Below are 11067 nucleotides of genomic sequence, written 5' to 3'. Positions count from 1 at the left end.
CAAAAAGGGAGAAATATTAGGAAATACTACACTCGACTTCAAACATGGAGGCAAGAGAGTGGACACATGAACTGGTCATTCCAGAAGGGGAAAATAATGTTAATACACCTTTTCTGGTTAAACAGCAGTGACATGAAGGGGAGAGCCACAGGAAAAGGCCTATCATGGAGCAGTGTATTGTCAGAAAATGTCAGTGCCAATATTGCATTAGTTTGACACGTTAGCCTTGTTTTTGGCAAGGCCACTGTGGTTATTTCTCTGTGTATTAAGGAACCTGTCTTTCAAAATTAATTCCTGGCTATCCCACTTCAACCAGTGTCTGTCACTAGCAGTTAAATAATTTCCCCCTGCTTTTCAGGTTTCTTAGGAAAAAAAATATCACTGGCAACTTGGAAATGTTATTCAGAGATCAAAAATACTTACAGTCCTAGAAGTAACAACCATTCTGTACTGCAGTATTCATTAGAGATTTTAAATAGGGGTATGCAGCCAGAGAGCCAATTTGCCTCCTAATGGCTGCAAAATCCCTCAGGATAGTTTTTTAACCCTCATCTCTTGTCAAACATTCTTAATACAAAAGCAGAAAAGAATACTCACAACACCCTCAGCTAAAGAGAGTGTTTTCAAACACATACATTGAATTTTTGTATACAATCTGCTGAGTCACATATTAGAATTGAGGAGGAACATAATCATTCTCTAAACATTTATCTTTCAGTCCTCTATTGCAGCCTGTTTCAATGACACTACTTCCACTTCCTTAGAAATGTTATCTTTTTAACAATTGAATACATGTAAAATATGAAGTAGCTCATAAACCACCATTCATTTTGGCTTACTACATCTTCACATGAACAGTCTGCAAAAAATTGATATCAAGAGAGCTGTTATTATAACCAACAGCTTCAGAAATGTCTCCAACATCCAACTCAATGATCAGTTATTCAACCTCAGAATCACACACTGACCTCAGCTCAAAACAGACAGGAGCCTCTCTGAACTTATACAAACTTCAGGGACTGCTGCTAAAGTGATTTCAAAAGAAAAAAGATTGACAATAGAAAAAACCCCAGTACATTCAGAGTCATGAAGATACAAACATACCCAAACATGTTACAAATTCCCTCAATTGCTCTCTGTATATGTAGGTCAACTGACATCAAAGGCACTTGTCCCAGCTGGGGAATTTTAGCAGTATGAACAGCAGAAAACACAATCATGCTTTTGGCAGAACAACCAAACCCTACAAACAAAGCCATTGATCCTGCCCATGGAAATGTTATATATTCTTCAGACCTTCAAGGAAAACGTCTGCAAAACCAGTGATTTAAGGAAGGCAGCAGTCAGACTGAGCAAACAGGAAAGCCTTCTGTTATCTGCCAAACAGGGAAAGGGAATTAATTAATGGGAAAACAGCAGCTGAGTGCCTGTATCACTTCTTAAAATGAGACCTAAGCCTCTATATGTCATATAGGATATTTCTGAGGATTTACCCAGAACTTGGAGGGTTTGGATAGCGCCTGTCCCATGGGGTCTGGTCCATGACCACTCCTGAGCACTGCTGCCAGCTTTAGGCTGCACAAAGGGCTGGGACAAGGACTGCACTTACCGCAAGCCCACTGCCTCTGTGTCTACCTCAGCTATTTAGTGGAAGAAAAGTGCTTCAAACAGGAAGGCAGTGCCAAGAAAGGTTTTCCATTTGCTTTCACATTGTCTGGCCCCTGAACTCCCTTAAAATATCTGCATAGAAGGTGATATTTTAAATTGCCAGCAACTCGTTCAGCTGCAATTCCCCATTTGTGACCTGGCTTCCTGCATGCTGCCCACAGCAATCCAAGAGAGCACACTTGGCTTGGCTGGGGCTGCACAGAGTCCTGTGCATGGAAAAACAAATAGAATTGTGCCAGCTTCCCATTCTTCCCTTCTGACTGCTCTCTGTGATTGAGCTTCAGCTCAATGGACTTGCTGTAGGTCCCTGTGTTCCATCCCCTCAGTGACATTACCACTGACAACTCTACCATTCTTTTGTTATTGCTTAATATTCTTTGATACTAATTTTATCTTTTTTTTTTCCCTCCCTCTTTCAATTCAATATACCAATTTTCTTCTACCTCACCAACATGATTTTTTCCTGTCATTATCTTCTTATCATATTACTGGAGGCTTGATGTGCTTAACTTGAAAATTCAGTTTAAATTCCCCCCTGACCCAACTTTATCTTTGCATTAACCCCATATCCTTGCATATGGGGTCACTCCAGCTGGTTTCTCTCTCACTTCTATTTTGTTCCTCCATCTACACAGATCTTGCTCACCTCTTTCAGGATGCTGTCCTACAATCAATCAACACTGCATTAACACTGGAGCTATGAAGGACACAATTCTGTCAATATGTATTGCCTACTTAAACCTGTTGCTTCAACTAAAAGAAAGAGGGGGAGGGATCAGGAGAAAGGACTTTCTGGTCTAGGTGTGACTGAGCCTCTATCTAGTGTTGCTCCCTGATTGTGTTGCAAGAGGATAATATAAATTCCTTTCTGATAAGCACATGGATCAGGAAGACCTCTGGGTGTTGTTTTTCCATCTTGCTTATTTGTGTCTAATTTGGGAACTGCCATGATACAAATACACACAGATTTGTTATTACCTCTCATGGTAATGACAGGTTACAAAGACAGTTAAGTATAACTTAAGAGTTGTGCTAGTTGGGTTCCCAGGGTAACACCTGGGAAGTTCTGATGTCCATGGCTGCAGATGAAAGAAGGAAGGAGTCCTGCTTAGCACACCTACACTGCATTAGTAAAACTCTAGAAACACTGAAAGGATTGTTTTGCTTAGGAGAAGGGGAGTTGTGTTCTGGGCTGTTTGGTTTTTAGCAGGGGGTGGAGGGAGCTTTCTCTAAATATTACAGAATTGTAATCCCACATATTTGAAAAATAAACTGAATGCCAGAATGCCAATGCCAACTTCCATGTAACACAATACCAGAGAATCAGACATCTTGTTAGGTGCTCCACCTAACAACCTAAGCCCTTGGATCAATTCTATTCTGTGCACTGCCATTCCTACACTACATGCACATTCCTGCACAAATGCTATTCTCCACTCAGAATTTGATTTACTTGAAATAATCCCTTTTAAAGAGGAAGACAATCTCTGGAATGATCTCCTGTGTTGGCCAGACCTCTAGTACTTTGTTATGTGTGTGTTCTACAGATGAAGTGTTACAATAGGTAAGGTGGCAGCATTGGCTGTTCAGTCTGGGAACAGAGAGTGAATGCAGGCATGAGCAGAGTGCTCATGAACACATCATCCAGTTAAACTCTGGCCCCCTGGGCTGCTGCCTTGCACTGCTGTGGTTTGCTGTGTGACCTTGGACTGCTGCCTTCCCACTGATCAGGCCCCATCTTTCTACTGTCAGCTCTTCACAGCGAAGCTTAAGCATTGCATCTGCTAAAGAAAATGGTAAACAACATTAATTACTTCACCAAGATACAAAAATAAATTGGACTCATCAAATTGTTTCCAGTTTATCTTCATCTGTTTCACACAAAGCCTATGTTACAAGAAAGGTGATGTAACCTTGTTTAAGGGGTGTATTTTAGCAATCGCTGTGACTGACAAAGACATGTTTGACATGCCCTGAAGTTACTTCCCATGCACAATCTCCAAGTGCCTCACACAAAGGAGCCTGACAGCAAATGCTCTTCAGAGTAAAACATCTACCTCTCCACCAGAGGGCTGCATCTTGAAGTGATGGCTACAAGTTTCCTTTAATATCCTGATCCTGTTTCATCACCAGATTTCCCTTCAGCTACTTCTCAATAATTGTGTGTGCTGTTCAGTTCCCCTCTTCTGCCACCTTCAAGCATATCTGACTACAACCTTGGCTTGAAGTCTAACTTACTGTCAACTGTTTTCTTAGTTTGAATTCTAACTTACTTTCAAATATTTTCTTCCTCAGCAGTGTAAATAACACCACCATCCTCATTCCTTTATCTTTCAATCTCAGTGGCTCCTTTGATCCCAAGCCTATTGGCACATGGAGTTTTTCTCCACAAAGAGCCCAATGCTTGAGTGACTTCGGATCCCAAATCAAGACAAGGGAGCAACAAAGCAAAATATTAGCTAAGATTATAGTTATAGTCAGAAAGAAACTCCTGCTCACAAAAGCCAGTAACAAGCAAAGCTGTCTTGGGACACACACCCAGAGCCTAAATAAAGCCTCCAGCACTTGACAAAGCTCACGAAGGTCATTGTGGTGTAACCCATGGCACTGGCTGTCCCTGTTCAGGGCAAACAGCACAGAATCAATCATCTGTCAAGAAGGAAGCAAACCCCTTTATTACTCTCACCTGGCTGACACAGCTAACATGGGCCACCAACTTCAAATGTGCTGTAGGCTTGTCCTCCTGACTCAGCCCAGGCTACTGCACCTTCTTTCCTTCTCTTTGGCAGGAGAATTAGAGCAAGCCAGAGAGGTTTGCACGTTAAACGACACGGAGATCCAGCCAGGAAGATGCATCACAACAAATGTAAACCATAAACTGAGATAACAAGTACAGCAAAACCTAGAAAAGTAACTCCTCTGGCATATGTTTCTCATGAGTATCACTTGTATCTGGAGCTCAAGTCCATTTCTAACCTCTGCTGTGAATCACCAGCAGTTTGTGGTTTTTCAGTGCACCTCTTGGGAGCGATCATCCAGTGATGAGGAGAGGTCTCCTAGCTACATACAAACACAGAAATGAAACACTTGCCAAACCCCTTGTACTGCTTTTGGAGCCTTGAAAAAACTGCAGTCTTTGCGCTGAATGAAAGAGTGGCAGGATACAGAAACAAACAGTCACTATGTGTGTAACCATGTGTCAGTGCATTTCCCCAGTCCCTGGGGACTTCCCGAAGCCCTGCTGGAGAGCCAGCTGCCTTTGCACTCAGAGATCACAGTCTGAGACAAAACCAGGTCTGTCAAGCCTTGTCAGCTATTCCAGTTTACTGTCTGTTCTCAGATTATCACAAATACCCTCAGCCACAGTTTAATGTACTTTGGGTTGGAGAGCTGTAGCTCCATCTGAATCCAGGTATGATGCTGCCTTTGGTCCTAGAACCAATCCTTTACCTGGCTAAAAAGATCCAATCTCAAAACCAAACCCACTATGCTGAGTTCAGCTTTCTCAGTAACATCAGCACAATGCTGCTGCTATAAACAGGCTACCAGTATATATTACAACATTAAGGAGAGATTTTGAACCCATTTAGATATCAGAGTGCTTAAAACTATCACAGCTGCCAGCTCTAAAATAATGTTCCCCAGCCAGCCACCACACTGGAAAACACTGCAGAAAACATTACCAGTGCACGTAGGAGCCCTGACATCATCCAGAACAGAGCAGCATGAATAATCACTGCAGCTTTTGGCTGTCTTGCCAAAAGACTGAAACAGCTACAAAAGATGGAAGCTGCCAAAAGTCCTCAGGGAATTTTTTCCTAGGAATAGTGTTAAAAGCTTGGAGTCTTTTGTGCTTCATTGTTTCCCATCATTATGTGCTCTTTCCACTTTAGTGACTCATAACACAAACAGTCCCATGGTTTGGATTAGTCTCCTGGTCTCTGCCAAAGTACTGGGGAGGCTGTCACACCTCAGATATGCACCTAAGAATCCTGGGGAATAATTCTGAAAGGTGCAAGAACCTAATTAAGCACCACCTAAACCTACTCTGGAAATGCTTACACACCAGGCTCCTATGGCAAATCCACAGGCTGCTAACTGCATACTGCAAAAATTATCTCCTTGTTGTTTAACACCATGCCACCTCTGAAATGACCCAGGAAAATGAATTTCAAAATCCCTTACAGTGAGAAGTTCATTGAGAGAAGTCAACATACAATTTCTACAGCAATCTGGAACACAGCTGGAAATTTTCAATTAAAATCAACGATTCTGTGAAATAGCAAGAAAAGTTTTTTTTTTGTGGCTTGTTTCAAAACACATCAACTTTGTTTTAGTACAAAATAGCAAAAACCACAGGATTTTGAGAAAGTTCTTGCATGATCTGAACTTCATTACCTAAATTAGGATCAGCTGAGGTACTAGCTGGGAATGAATGATTCCTTGCAAAACAAAGGAATGTCACAGATTCCTAATTACACAGCACTGTCTACAGTGATGTTTTTGTTGCTCTTTCAAGTGGCATCTTACAGCTTTAGATGAAAATTAAGGCAAGGACAGTTGACTTCAAAAAGCTCTTGATTGAGTGGCTGCTACCAAGAGATTTGTTTCTGCCAGGCAGGCTAAGACTTGTTTTTCCAGGTTAGAAGCACAGGTGTGAATTCTAAAACCAGAGATCTCCTCCTCTAATGAGTAAGAAAAAGTATATTAAAAGCTTATTAGTTTAGCATGGAGTACACATAATACTTAACATTTTCACATTTGATTGCAGATAAGCCTTCAGGAAACACTTCTACTGGAGCTGGACAATTCCAGTGCTGTGTCCTGCATGCCAGTAGCCAGTGCTCACATCAGGGACAGGGGAGGAGACAGAACAAAAGGCTGCAATGCCAGCACAACTACAGATCATTTTTCAAACAATTTCTCACCACTAAGATTTCTTTTTCTAATGCTACCACCCCCTGCAGTAAGTTATTAATCCACGAATGAGCAGCCATCAGTGTGCACAGAGTAACTGAGCCAGAGCAGCAGAGGAAGAGCTCAGCTGGCTGAGCAGCAAGGACAGCCATGGAAAGGCAGCCAGCCATCATCCTTCCTTCCTGGGGGAGGGAGGCTGCACCAAACAGAGCCCTTGGCAAGGGTTTGCCACTACAGAAATTCAGAAGCCCAAATTTGAGCCACAGTCTGAAACACACACACACACACAGAGGAGCATGGAGCCACAGACATTCTTTGGGCCAAAGAAATGTGTACCACACTTTATCTTCTCAGTTTGTTTGGGCTGCTAGAAAACCTATAAATGGAAGACAATGTATTTTTGTGATAACTAGGATATCATGTGAATTATCTTCCCTGAAGAGGACAGGAAACAAGCCTATTTGCTCATATACCCACCTGCAAATTTTCTGCTTGTTATTTAAACAGCCACAGAGGCTGGAGACAGGTCTACTGACCCACAAGGTGCTGCTTCTCCAGAGACAGCAGCAGTGCCAGTACAAAATTCTCTCCAGGTCCCTCAACCTCCATGTGCTGCTTCTGCACTAAACAAGTCACTCTAATCAACCTCACTGTGCATTCTGCTTGGGTTACTTGCAAACAAGCTGAAGAATTGCAACTGTGATGTGAGCACTTGTTAATTTACAAATGGCTACAAAAGCTGTTGAAAGCAGCATGTGCAACTTTGCAGTAACTATACCTCCTCTTCATTTCACTGCTATAAACAAAGAACATCCAGAGAGCTGCACAAGGTCACTGTCCTCCTGTCAGTCAAGGGAACACAACTGCAGTTAACTGCAAGGTTCTGAAATAAATAGGTTTTGACTGCTGAGGTAGCTTTTAACTACAAGACCTGCTCAGCCATGGGCTTCTGACAGCTTTTTCCTTCCCTCTTTTTTTAAGCTCAAATTTAATCCAATCATTAAAATATTTGTTGAAGTGCTCTGTCTGCTTGGCAGCATAGCCCACACCACAGACAGATTGATGGGTGACTTATTTAAGCAGGAATTTTTTTTTGCATTCCTCCCGGGTTTTTTTTTATATTTTGATTTGTTTGTGCAAAGATTTGGTAGGTGGAGCTTTTCAATCAATTGCAGCAGACCTGCACAGGGTGGCACTCATGCTGTTCACTCAAAAATGTTAAAAATCATGAACAAACAGGAGTTTTCAACCTTTTAAAGGTTGCATCCTTACTCCATATTTTGTTTTCAGTGATGAAATTAAATTCTAAACAAGTATTCTCATTTTATAGATGCTTTAAAATAGTTTCTGAAAAATTCAACAGAAGCATTGATCTCTGTGTGAATTTGACTACACTGATCCTTAAGATGGGTATTTCTAAATTCATTCACAGGAAATCCCTACCTTGTTCTCTTTGTGTTGAAGTACATCAGAAGAACTGACATGGGAAGAAGCAAGAGAACTTAGTAAGAAAGGCTCTGCTGCACCATTGCTTCCAAACCATAGCAGAATGCACTGCAGCAGCACCAAACCTTAGAGAGGAGAGAGGAACAGACACAGCAAGACTTTCTGCTGGATCTATTTGGGAAAACAGCTCAACTCTCAGGTACACAGATGCACCCTCACATCAGGGAGTTAATCTAGAAACATCAATTCCAGCTGAGAATATGTGCTGCCAGCACCTGATTCTGTGCCTGGATGGACAGAATTGGACATTTTTTCCTTCAGTTTTAAATCTGAAAAAGCACTAGAATGGTCAATACCTTTCTTTTTTTCATAGTTGATCACCTAAAGGTACTTGCACATGAACCTACATATAAACTCTGAAAGTCTATTTTGAGATCACAAGTTTTTATAAGGAAATGCCCACACATTCTGACTGTTTGTACAGAGGGTGGGTATTTGACCCCTGTGACCTCCCCAGGAACACCTTTAGTACCTGTGCAACAGTTGGGAAAGACTCTTCATGTGCCATTACTGTATCACCTTTTTGCTGTTTTGTGGAGGAGTTCATGAGCTCCTTTTCTACCTGAACATACAAATCTACCTGTTCTCATGGTGCTCACACAGTGCAGTGCCAGCAAAGCACTGGCTGCACTTAGATAAAGTTATCAGCATCCTTAGAGTATCACAGGCTCGTGTTTGCTCTCTGAAGGCATTCCTTTCTAAAAACCTGAAATTATGCAAGAATTCAGGACTGTGTGGACAAGGCAGTGGTGGGGAATGCACAGGGAGTCTATAGGTGTCACTTCAAGGAAAATTCAAAAATATAATTTCAGTTACATGCCCTTGAGTATCAAAAGGCTTGACACACTCAGAAGTATTTCAAGGTTTATTAAAACCTACAACTATTTTAAAATCCTGTTCAAAGGTTCCTGATGATCCCTGCCATAGCAGATTTTACTCTTTTCTTTCTTCTCAAACTGCATTCACTTGGCAGCATGTGAGAAATGAGAGGCTTGTGGTGTGTGCTTGTTCTTGAGGCACAGGCAGGTAAGGTGACATTCCTGGCCACTCATGCTGCCACACAACGGAGCAATCTCATGCACAGGTGAAAAACTGCTCAGCAGAAGTACCTGAGTAGGTTGCAGTGAAACTGAAATGTATTCCTGCATGTTTGGAACAGCTGCCTCTGTGCACTGCCCTGAGAGCATCCCTGTCAAGCTGAAGGAAGCAAAGAGGCCAATTGGATTTTACAGCTTTGGTCAACACTACCAGGGATCCTTCTCCTTCTGGCTCCTCTCAACAAGGGCATTGCCCATTTCAAAATATAAAGGAATACTTGTCCTCTGGTAGGGCTATCAAAAATAGGAAATGCACACTTGTACAAACATGCTGTGAGCACTCAGAAGGATGTGGCTGCTGTATTTCACTTCAAGAATCAGAGGAGATGTCACTGGGGTCTGTAACAGCCCCTCCCTTCCCCACACAGTTACTGCTATCTTATGTTTTTTTAATACTGATTTTAAAGTGACACTGTTCTTCTAATATTTATTGAGATATTTTAATCACAAACAGTAACAAGACTCTTTTCTGTACTACCTCTGCTGTTACATGCCAGACAAAGCTGCCATGCTGTCTTGGGGAAGAATGGGGCTTTCAGGCCTTTTATTTTTTTTTTTTTCACACACTGTTAAGCAAAAATATCAATACTGAGAAATGCCCTGAAGGCTGCACTAGGACTGCTACTATTTAATTACACTAAATTATTCTACAATTTAAAAATTGGCAGTATGTTTTAGTTCCATAAAACCTACAAAAAATCCCTCAGCAAGGTACATCACAATGTGTCCTCACCCTACAGATTATCTACAGACCTCCATAAGGCTCAGAATGGCCAAGCAGGACATCATTCAAATGCTTTATGCTTAAACAGACTGTCACCTGGCCATCAAAGGTATTTTCTGGCACTGAGAAGGAAATTTAATTGGAGATGTATAATACAGCCATGTATTTTTGAAAACATTTTAGTGCAATGATTTGGACATACAGGAACAGAATTTGAACTTGCAAATAAAGTTTAAGAATCTCTGTAGAAAAATATATTCTAAGAGCAGCTGAAAAAAAGGTGAATATATTTTTAGTACAGAGGAATTTAACATACCAAGCAATGACAGTGGTTCTGGGAAGGACTGTACCCACACTATAGGAAAGGACATTTTATTAAGAAAGAAAGAGTTTACTTATATAACTTCTCAGAGAAGCACCAGAGAAAGTTACACATGCAGGGGGAGAGACTGAAAATGGTCAGCAGAACCAGAAGCAAGCTTAACTGCAGGTCAGCACTCTGAAAGACTACACCTGACCTGACTTTTATATTCTTTTGGAAACAGGCTCCTACTTAAAACACAGGGCAAACAAATCAGAAGCAAAAGAAATACCTCTTCAAATGGCTCAAGAACTGTTACTGAACTCACAGCATGGAGGTGGGCAGAGTCCCTTGCTGCTGCCATCTCCCACCTTCCAGCACCAGAATGGATGACTGTCACTTGCTCCCAGCTCTCTGTGCTTCCACCTGCTAGGCTACATTAGAAGAAGAAAAAATGCAGCAAATCTTTCCTAATATATCTTACATAGACAGCTTCTATTGTATTCTGAAAGTGTTTGCAGTCAGACAGAAAAGGTGAAGAGATTTAGTCAGTCACATCTGAGAATGGGAGCAGTTTATCAGTGCATAGTGCAAATGGCATCTAAAGACTCTCATTACTACAGAAATAAAGAAAAGTCAGATCCACAGCCAATAACCCACTCACACTAACATAAAGAACTGCTAAAGTTCCATGGTTTTGCAGGTCAACCAATCACCTCAAATGCCAGGTCACAACATCTCCAGTCCTCCAAAACTAAGCTCAAACTGTCTGAAGGTGACACAAAGCCACCAATTTCATGTCCTGATGAACACCAGTGAATGGGGAGAACCAGACACCCACCAGAGATGTCACA

Source organism: Ammospiza nelsoni, chromosome 14 (assembly GCF_027579445.1).
Source record: "Ammospiza nelsoni isolate bAmmNel1 chromosome 14, bAmmNel1.pri, whole genome shotgun sequence".
Lineage (NCBI taxonomy): Eukaryota > Metazoa > Chordata > Aves > Passeriformes > Passerellidae > Ammospiza > Ammospiza nelsoni.
Note: the sequence above shows the minus strand (reverse complement) of the source record.